Below are 11,033 nucleotides of genomic sequence, written 5' to 3'. Positions count from 1 at the left end.
AAGAAACTTGACAAAGACACAGAAGAACTAAACAACACAATCAGCCAACTGGACCTCATAGATGTGTACAGAGCATTCAACCAAACAACTGCACAATACTCATTCTTTTCAAGTGCACATGGAACATTCTCCAGAATAGACCACGTTTTAGGGCACAAAACAAATCTCCATAAATTTACAAATATCAAAATACTACAAAGCATCTTCTCAGACCACAATGCTATCAAATCAGAAATCAAGAATAGGAAGACCAAGAAAATCAAGCTAAATACATGGAAACTGAATAACACCCTGCTGAAAAGCCACTGGGTAATAGAAGAAATTAAACATGAATTCGCAACGTTTCTAGAAATAAATGAGAACAAAAACACAACATACTAATATCTTTGGGACATGGCGAAAGCGGTGCTGAGAGGACAATTTATTGCAATAAATGCACATATCCAAAAAGAAGAAAGAACTAAAATTAACACATTAACAAAGCATCTACAACAATTAAATACAGAGGGAAGATAAAGACCTAGTTGGAATAATATCAAGGTATTAAAACAATGTTGGAAGGGGACCCTTCATGGAATGGAGGTGGAGGGTGGAAGCAGGGACTCTTCTTTGCAACTGTGCAAAGAAGGTAAAGAATAGAATGAGAAACATCTGGTTCATGGGGGTGGAAGATAGGAGAATTTGTGCCCTTTTTGAAATTGTGCCTGACAGTGGCAAGATAGGACACTCTTTGGAATGATACCCAACGTGGGTGGATAAGTACTCTTCTTTAAATCATGCTCTGGGATAGACGATGGGAAGATGAAGGCCCTTCTTTGAATGGTGCATAGAGTAATTGAGAAAGGGAAGTGTAAGGAAGTTAACAACAAAAACGTGAAGTAAAGTAGTTGGTAGACTAAAAGGAATCACAGAGCTCTGTCAAGAATACAGGTATTATCATCTGGAAATGGTCTTCTCTAAGAGGGTTGGAGATGTGGATAAGAAACTGATCCACATCCCTCTTGCCTCTGAGCTGCCTTTGCAAGAAAGCAACATTCAGTTCTCATCTGGGTAGATAACCCTTTTTTTTAAGCCATCATCAACTCTACAGCATTATAGGAATTTTCATGGTATGATTGTGACTGTATTGAGTATAAAGCTTATTGTGCCAATGTGGTTCTCTGGATCAGATAGATGGCTCAGTCAGCAAGTCAGATCCTCCTTTCTCGTCAGTCAACACAATAAAAGTCTGTTGGAAGTCTGGAAAGTTCCAGTGATTAGAATTTCTATGTAATCTCCACTGACTTGACGGCACTTAACAAAAACAACTCATATCTGAAAGCAAAGGATGTCCCCATTGTGTCCTACTAGAACAATTGTCTTGGACTATGTACGTATTGCCTCATGGTTATATTGGTCACAAAGTTTATGGAAGGACTAGCAGGTCAGGAGACAACATCCAGGAGAAGGGACATATTTTATGCAGTAAAATAATGATATTTAGAAGTGGCAAGCTTGGCAGGTATCTGGTCTCATGCCACAGGTAGCTCAATAAAGGGTCACATAGGATAGTTCAATTGTAAAAAATTAGCACACACATTTCTAAGAAGTAAACAACAAAAAGACAAAAAATAAAATGAATGAATTTCTTAGGCAAATACAGATTCCAAATAAATCTGCTTAATGTTGGCAAAAAAAAAAAAAAAAAAAAAGCTCTTGTCTTGGATTAAAACACAAGAAAATCTAGCTCATACAATTTTCAAAGATTTTCTACAGCATGTATAAAATTAACATAATAAGTAAAATGCTGTCTATAGAACTTTTCCTGTATTGATTTACATGTTCTGGTTTCAACACTATCTGGATTCCATTCTGATGACTCCATCATAAGTTTGTTTTCACAAATAACTCTCTTTTTTCAGTTTTCATTAATATCATCTTTTATCAGTATATCACTATCTTTATAAATTAAATTTTTGTTCCTATTTTGGAATTGGAAACTTTGTTATGTTTTTAGGTGACTTTAAGTCAGTTCTGACTCGTAGCAACCCTATCCACACAGAATGAAACATCTTTACAATTGTTATTTGTAATCCCATTGTTGCAAACACTGTGTGAATCCATATTGTTAGGGGCTTCCTCCTTTTCAATGACTATCCATTTTACTAAGCATGATGCCCTTTTCAAGGGATAGATCATTCCTGATAACATGGCCAAAGTGCACTAGACAATGTAACACGATTCTTGTTTTTAAGAAGCATTATGGCTGTATTCCTTCCAAGACAGATTTGTTTGCTCATCTGGCAGTCAGTGGTACTTTCAGTACTCATTGCTGGCATTACAATTCCAATGCATCAATTCTCCTTCTGTCTTTCTTTTTCATTGTTCAGAGTTCACATGCATATGAGATGATTAAAAATACCATGGCTTTAAATCACATGGTGTTAAAATCCATAGTATTAGTTGTTGTTGTTGTCAGGTGCCATTGAGTCGGAACCGACTCATAGTGACCCCATGCACAGCAGAACGAAACAATGTCTGATCCTGGGCCAACCTCACTACTGCTGCCACACTTGAGTCCATCAATGATGCCACCTGGCCAATCCATCTCGTTAGAGGTCTTCCTTTTTTTTCTCTGACCCTCCACCTTACCCAGCATGACATCCTTCTCCAACAATTGTTTCCTCCGGACAATATGTCCAAAGTATGAGAGACGAAGCTTAGCCATCCTGGCCTCCAAGGAGCACTCTGGCTGCACTTCTTCCAATAGTATTAGTACTCAAATATATTTTTGCCCTTTAACACTTTAAAGAGGTCCTTTGCAGCAGATTTGTTCAATGAAATACTCATTTGATTTGCTTCCATGAGCATTGATTGTGGATCTAAGTAAAATGAAATCCTTGATAACTGCAATCTTTGCTCCATTTTTCATGATGTTGTTTATTGGCCCACTTGTGAAGATTTTTGCTTTCTTTACATTGAGTTTTAATACATACTGAAGCTGTAGTCTTTTATCTTCATCAGTAGGTATTTCAAGTGCTCTTCCCTTTCAGCAAGCAGTTGTGCCATTACCATATCACAGATAGTTAATGATTCTTCTTCTAATCTGGATGCCAGTTCTTCTCACATCATTCAACTTCTTGGATTCTTTGCTCAGCATACAGAATGAATAAATACGATGAAAGTATACAACCCTGACACAAACCTTTCCTGATTTAAACCAAGCAGGGCCCTCTTATTCTACTGCTTTTTGGTTTATGTACATGAGCACAATGAATTGTTCTGTAATTCCCATTCTTGGCAATGTTAGCCATAGTTTGTTATGATCCACTAAGTTAAATACCTTTGCAACATCTTTCTGGCATGCTTTGCTTTCATCCAAGATACATTTGATGTCAGCAATGGTATCCCTCATTCCATGGCCTCTTCTGAATCTGACTTGAATTTTTTTACAGCTCCTTGTTCATGTAATGCTTCAACCATTTTTGAATTATCTTCAGGAAATTTTTACTTGCATATTAATGATATAGTTCAATAATTTCTACATTTTGTAAGATTATCTTTCTTTGGAATGGGCCCAAATATAGATCTCTTCCAGTCAGTTGGTCAGGTAGATGTCTTTCAAACTTCTTGACAAAGACTAATGAGGGCTTCCAGTGCTGCATCAGTTTGTTCATTCAATTCAATTTGTATTCATTCAATTCCTAGAACCTTATTTTTCACTAGTGACATCAATGCAGCTTGGACTTCTTCCTTCAATGCCATAGGGTTTTTTTTTTGTGTGTGTGGTTTTTTTTTTTTTTTTTTTTATCATATTCTACCATCTGAAATACGTCAACTAATTACTTTTGGCACAGGACCTGTACATTCCTTCCATTTTCTTTTGATGTTTCATGCATTTTTTCAATATTTTCCCCATTTGTTGTTGTTGTTAGGTGCCATCGAGTCAGTACTGACCCAAAAGTAACCTTATGCACTGCAGAACAAAACACTGCCTGATCCTAAACCAACATCACTATTGTTGTCACACTGGAGCCCATTGATGCTGCCACTTTGCAAATCCATCTCACTGGGAGGGGGGGTCTTCCTCTTTTTCTCTGACCCTCTACTTCACCAAACATGATATCCTTCTCCAGTGACTGGTCCCTCCTGACAATATGTCCAAAGTATGAGAGATGAGTTTGGCCATCCTGGCCTCCAAGGAACACTCTGGCTGCACTTCTTCCAACACAGATCTGTTGGTTCTTTTGGCAGCCCATGGCACTTTCAATATTCTTCTCCAACACCATAACTCAAAGGCAACAATTCTTGTATAGTCTTCCTTATCACTGTCCAGGTTTCGCATGCATATGAGGTTATTGAAAATACCATGGCTTGGATCAGGTGCACCTTAATCCTCAAGCTAACATCTTTGCTCTTCAACACTTTAAAAAGTTCTTGTGCAGCAGATTTGCCTAAAGCAGTACATAATTTGATTTCTTGACTGCTGCTTCCATGAGTGTTGATAGATGATCTAAGAAGAATGAAGTCCTTGACAACTTCAATCTTTTTTCTCCATTGATAAAAATGTTGTTTATTGGTCCAGTGGTAAGGATTTTTGTTTTCTTTACATTGAGATGCAATCCATAACTATGGCTGTGCTCTTTGATCTTCATCAGTAAGTATTTTAAATCCTCTTCACTTTCAGCAAGCAAGGTTGTATCACCTGCATATTGCAAGCTGTTAATGAATCTTCCTTCAATCCTGATGCCATGGTTTTCTTCACAGAACCCAGCTTCTCAGCTAATTTGCTCAGCATACAAGTTGAATAAGTATGGTGAAAGAACACAACCCTATCACACACCTTTCTTATTTTAAATCATTCAGTGTTCCCATGTTCTGTTCGAAAAACTGCCTCTTGGTCCATATACAGATTTTTCATGAGCACAATAAAGTGTTCCGGAATACTCATACTTTGCAATGTTGTCCATGGCTTGTCATGATCCACACAATCAAAAGCCTTTGTGTAGTCAATAAAGCAAAGGTAAACATCTTTCTGGTATTCTCTGCTTTCAGCCAGGATCCATCGGACATCAGCAATGATATCCCTTGTTCCACGTTCTCTTCTTAAACAGGCTTGAACCTCTGGAAGTTCTTTGTCAGTGTATGCTTGCAGTCATTTCTATATTACCTTTAGCAAAATTTTACTCTCATGGGATATCAAAGATATTGTACTATGATTTCTGCATTTCATTGGGTTACCTCTATTTAGAATGGGCACAAATACGGATAGCTTCCAATCAGCTGACCAGATAGTTGTCGTCCAAATTTCTTGGCATAGATGAGTGAGTACCTCCAGCACTGCCTCACTTTCTTGAAAGCTTTCAATTTTTATTCCATCAATTCCTGGTGCCTTGTTCTTTGCCAATTCCTTCAATGCACCTTGGACTTTCTTCCTTCAGTATTATTGGCTCTTGATCATATGCTACCTCTTGAAACAGATGAACAGCAACCATTTCCTTTTGGCACAGTGACTCTGGGTATTCCTTCCACCTTCTTTTGATGCTTTCTGCATCATTCAATAATTTCCCCAGAGAATCCTTCAATAACAAAAGTCAAGGCTCGAATTTTTCTTCAGTGCCCCTAGCTTGAGAAATGCTGAGCGTGTTCTTCCCTTTTGGTTTTCTGACTCCAGATCTTTGCACATTTGGTTGTAATATTTCACAATGTCTTCTCAAGCTGACCTTTGAAAATTTCTGTTCAGCTCTTATACATCCTCATTTCTTCCATTTCCTTTAGCATCTCTACACTGGAGAACAAGTTTCAGTATCTCTTCTGACATCCATTTTGATCTTTTCCTTCTTTCTTGTCTTCTTAATTACATTTTGCTTTCTTCCTGTATGATGTTCTTGATGTCATCCCACAACTCTTCTTGTCTTCAATCTTTAGTGTTTAATGTATCTAATCTTGTTCTTCAGATGATCTCTAAATTCAGGTGGGATATATTCAAAGTCATATTTTGGCTCTTGCGGACTTGTTTTCATTTTCTTCAGCTTCAGTTTGAATTTGCATATGAGCAATTGCATATGAGACTGTTCCACAGTCTGTCCCTAGCCTTGTTTTGACTGATGATATGGAGCTTTTCCATTGTTTCTTTCCACAGAGGTAGTCAATTTGACTTATGTGTATTCTATCTGGTGAGGTTCAAGAGTATAATAATTGTCACTTATGCTGTCTAAAGAAGGTATTTGAAATGAACAAATCATTGATTTTGCAATCTCCAGCATAATTTCTATCACCAAGGCCATATTTTCCAACTACTGATCCTTCCTCTTTGTTTCCAATCTTTGCATTCCAATCACCAGTAATGACCAATACATCTTGATTGCATGTTTGATCAATTTCAGATAGAAGAAACTGGTAAAATTCGTTTATTTCATCCTCACTGGCTTTAATGGTTGGTGGATACATTTAAATAATAGTGGTATTAACTAGTCTTCCTTGTAGGCAGATGGATATTGTCCTATCACAGACAGTGCTGTAACTCATGACTGATCTGGATGTGTTCTTTTTTGACAATGAATGCAACACCATTACTCTTCACTTTGTCATTCCTGGCATAGTAAACCATGTGGTTGTCAGATTCAAAATGGCCAATACCAGTCCATTTCAGTGCACTAATGCCTGAGATATTAATGTTTATGCATTCCCTTTCATTTTTGACAATTCCCAATTTTCCTAGATTCATACTTTTGTACATTCCGTGTTCTGATTTTCAGTGGATGTTTACAGCTGTTTCTCTTCATTTTGAGTTGCGACCCATCAGCAAATGAAGTTCCTGCGGGCTTTACTCTATTCACATCATCACGGTCAACTCTACTTTGAGGAGGCAGCTCTTCCCAGTCGCATTTTGAGTGCCTTCCAACCTGAGGGGCTCATTTTCTAGCACTATATCTCACAGTGTTTCTCTACTATTCGTAAGATTTTCAGTGACTAATTAAATATTTCGAAGTAGTTCATCACTCCTTCTTCCTAGTCTGTCTTCTCTGGAAGCTTATCTGAAACCTGTCCATATGGTGACCCTGCTGTATTTAAAATACCAGTGGAATACCTTTCAGAATCACAGCAACTCACAAGCCACCACAGTATGACAAACAGACAGAAAAATGAAACTCTATAGTGCAGTTCTATTCTGTCCTACAGGGTTGCTATGAGTTGACAATACAATGCAATTATATTTTACATACATGGATTTCCACACCCAAGAGCATAGATAGCTTTTGTGTGACCTTTCCCACATTGTTATTATTGCTGTTGGTCAGTCCGTTGCATTGATTCTGATTTGTAACAACCCTGTATACAGTTTCTGAGGAGCAGCTGGTGGGCTTGAACTGCTGACTTTGTGGTTAGCAGCCCCATGCTTACCTTACAGCACCACAATAGTGTTCTTTTCTACACTGTTGTAAAGTGCTGTCACATTGGTTGTGTGATATTTTCCACATTGTTGTTGTTGCTGTTGTTCAGTGCCACCGAGTTGGTGCTGATTCACAGCAACCATGTATAGGGTTTCTGAGGAGCATCCTGTGAGTTTGAAATACCTATCTTGCAGTTCAAACCAATTTTGAAGTTCAGCACATTATCCTATAGCACCACACCATGACTTCTTTTCCACATTGTTGTTGTTGTTAAGTGCTGTCGAGTTGATTCCGACCCATAGTGATCCTGTACAGGGTTTCCAAGGCTGTAAATCTTTAGGGGAGCAGAAAGCCTCATTTTTCTCTCGTGGAGCAGCTGGTAATTTTGAACTGCTGACCTTGAGGTTCACAGCCCGATTCAAAACCACTATGCTATCAGAGCTCCTTTTTCCACATTAGTGTAAAATTAATTTATTGTCTTTGTTCACAGGTGGCTGAACCATTGCTCCCTGTAATTGCATTTATCAGAAACCATACCTCTAATCTGCATTACTCCCAAATTAATCATGATAATATTCAGGTTCTGCTGCAGCTTCCAGCCATGTGGGAACATTGGACCTTTGAACAGATAGGCTGAAATGTAACTCCAGCACTGCCTAAGGCTCCCCAAGTATAAATGATGTTTGCATTTTCTTAGAGAGGGATTTGCAAGAATTATAAAGTGGAATTGTGCCAACCATAAGTGCCTCCCTGGCTGGAGCCAGAAGCTTTCACCACCATTCCCAACTGGCCAATGAGCCAGGTGATGTTCTGACCACAAACAGAAGAAAACTACTGTTAGCTAGCACACTTCCTTGCCCTGATCCTAGCAAAACATTGCTTGCTGTACCAAAGCCACTTCAGAATAAACTCCTGAGCTCTCACATCAGGCCTTTTCCTCCAACTGATTGGCACATAAGGTACCTTCTACTCAGCATTTGCACAGCCTGTAATAGCTTAAAATCAGGGAAAACTTGAATATCACCAAGCTTTGCTAGGACACCCGAGTCCCCATAGAAAGTAGCCATGCACAGACTGAGAAAGTAAAGGCAGTCTCAGGTACACCATTTAAAGAAGTGTAAGGATCCTGGTGTGGCACTTTGGATTAGTGCTCTGGACTTCAAAGTTGGTTTGAATCATAAGGTTGGTGGTTCAAATTCACCAGATGCTATTCAGAAACCTTACACAGGGTCACTATGGGTTGGAACTGACTCAACAGTACTTAATAATAACAACAACTGGGATCCTGGAAACCATCCATATTCACTCTCCCCTCAGATCCCAAGTTCATCTCCCCATATTCCTTCTGCACCTGTGAGATCAAAATGTGGAACTGGAGTCCTTGGGCAGGCCTGACCAAGTCCCAGACCCAAAACCTCTTTCCATGCCCTTGCACAGACTCACCTTCAGGCTCTCACCACTTGAGAATTAGGCACTGCTTTACACTGGAATTAGAAAAGCCAAGAGAAAGACACCACCCAAATCTGCTGGTTGTGAAGTTTGGGTTCTCATCAAGGCTCCTGAACTGCTCTGTCATCCAATGATTATGGCAGCAAGAGGATAAGATACGGTTATGGTGCCAAGCCACAGGCAGTCTCTGGCTCTGACCAGTTCTTTCAGGTCTGGGCCTATGTTTCTGAGCCCACAACCCCCTCACTGATATGAGGGTCACATCACCCCAATTCAAGTTAAAAATAACCATGCCACTCCATCATGAGCCAGTTAAGAAATAACCACCATATGTGCCAGAATTTCTTTATATTTTCATAGAAGACATTTTTATAGGAAAGTTTGAAAATTTTTTCATCCATAAATATGCCAGAGTATCCTCCTGAGAGTCTGCTAGCATGGACCTGGCACTGAATCCCACCGTGTGAGACCTGGGCCTGAACTGCTTTCCAGTTAATAAAGACCAGACAGCTCCTGCACTATTCCGTGGCAGAGGTCACTCTTAATGTGCAAAAGTACCTCAGGGTCAAAATGTGAAAATCACAAGGGCTTCATGTGGGGATCTCAGATGTAGTATGATAATCACTGAGGGTTTGAAAGTGACCCCCCCCCCCACACACACCCAAGTACAAATTCTGGCTTTGCTACTTGTGATCTTGAGTCAGTCACTTTACCTGAGCATCTGAAAACACACTTGTAAAATGGAAATTAACCACATCATTGATAGTCTATGTGAGAAAATGGGTGTAAATTATGAAAAAATAAATAAGGAATATGTGTTAATGATGTCTGCAAAACCTATGATGCTCAGAGTGGAAGGACAATTGTAGAAATCCTGAAGACAGTCACTCAGTGAAGTGATGAGTGCAGCTAGTGACTGTCAGGTATCTGCTCTGAACCAGTGTCTTAGTCTGAGCTCTCTAGAGGAACAAACACAGTGAAAATATTATCTTATAAATATACACATAGAGATGTACTTCGAGGAAGTGATTAACACAATTTCAGGAACTAGCAAGTACCAAATCTGTGGGTCAGGTGGCAGGCTAGAGGCCTTTTCTGGCTCACAGAGTTATGGGTGCTGGTGATTCCATGAGCTGCATATCAGAAATAAGAACCAGAGGTTAAGTAATGAGAATAGAGAGATAGCAATCTTTTCCAGAACATCCTTTATGAGAGTATGTCAAGAAATTTGCCACAAAATCACAGAAATGTTTATTAAACAAAATTACTGGAATGTGAAGCTATTCTATCTCTGTATAGCCTCTGCTATCTCTGTACACTTCTAAAAACAGTGTTTCTATCTCTCTAACCCTTCCTAGTAGTATCCTGTGCTCTTCAATGTACACCATATCAAAACAGCAGTTTTGGTATCCTTGAAGGACTCAAATAGTATTCCCTTTAAATATTATTTGTGTTTGGGGACAAAAAGAAGTCTAAAGGTGCAAGATCACAGTTGTAGGATGGAGGGGTTAAGGATTCACAACAAAGTTATCTTCAATAACCCTTGCTACCCTAGGGGAAAAAAAACAACAGGATCCATGGGAGAGAACAGATAAGAAAAGCTACAAAAAGTTTCACTCTCTTCCCTCTTGTTTCTGGATTTGGCAAAGCTGCTGGGGAGACAGCAGCCTATAGTTGATTGCCCTTCACACACTCCTCTGAAACAGTTCTGCTGTAGGACATGGTATAAAGAGCAGCATGACAGCAAATTGGGCATGCACCTGCAGCTGGGAGTAGAGTATGCCCATCAATACCCAACACTCCTCTTCATCAAGGCAATCTTCACCCTGAATGGACATTTATTATTCTACTTCTTGTTTCTGCTAAGTATTATCGAGTTGGTTGTGACTCATAGCAACCCTGTATAGGGTGTCTGAGGAAGAGCTGATGGGTTTGAACCACCAGTCTTGAGGTTAGCAGCCCCAGTGTTTATCCTACAGCACCACACCAGGACTTCTATTATCTAACTAGGTCTGTGCAATTACAGCCCTAAATAACAGATAGTCTTGTTTGTTTAACTTTTAATTGTGGTTGAGTGAAGGCTTACTTCACTCATCATCAGATTTACATTTAAAAAACCATATGCTGGACTTCTGGCGCTTCCCTGACTGGGCACCACAGGTACGCGGGCTTGGGAGAAAGTAGGGTACGGTATCACAAAAGGGGGCCCCC

This window comes from Chrysochloris asiatica, unplaced genomic scaffold (genome assembly GCF_000296735.1).
Source record: "Chrysochloris asiatica unplaced genomic scaffold, ChrAsi1.0 scaffold00635, whole genome shotgun sequence".
NCBI lineage: Eukaryota > Metazoa > Chordata > Mammalia > Afrosoricida > Chrysochloridae > Chrysochloris > Chrysochloris asiatica.
The sequence above is the reverse complement of the archived record's forward strand: the minus strand, read 5'-3'. Positions refer to the sequence as shown.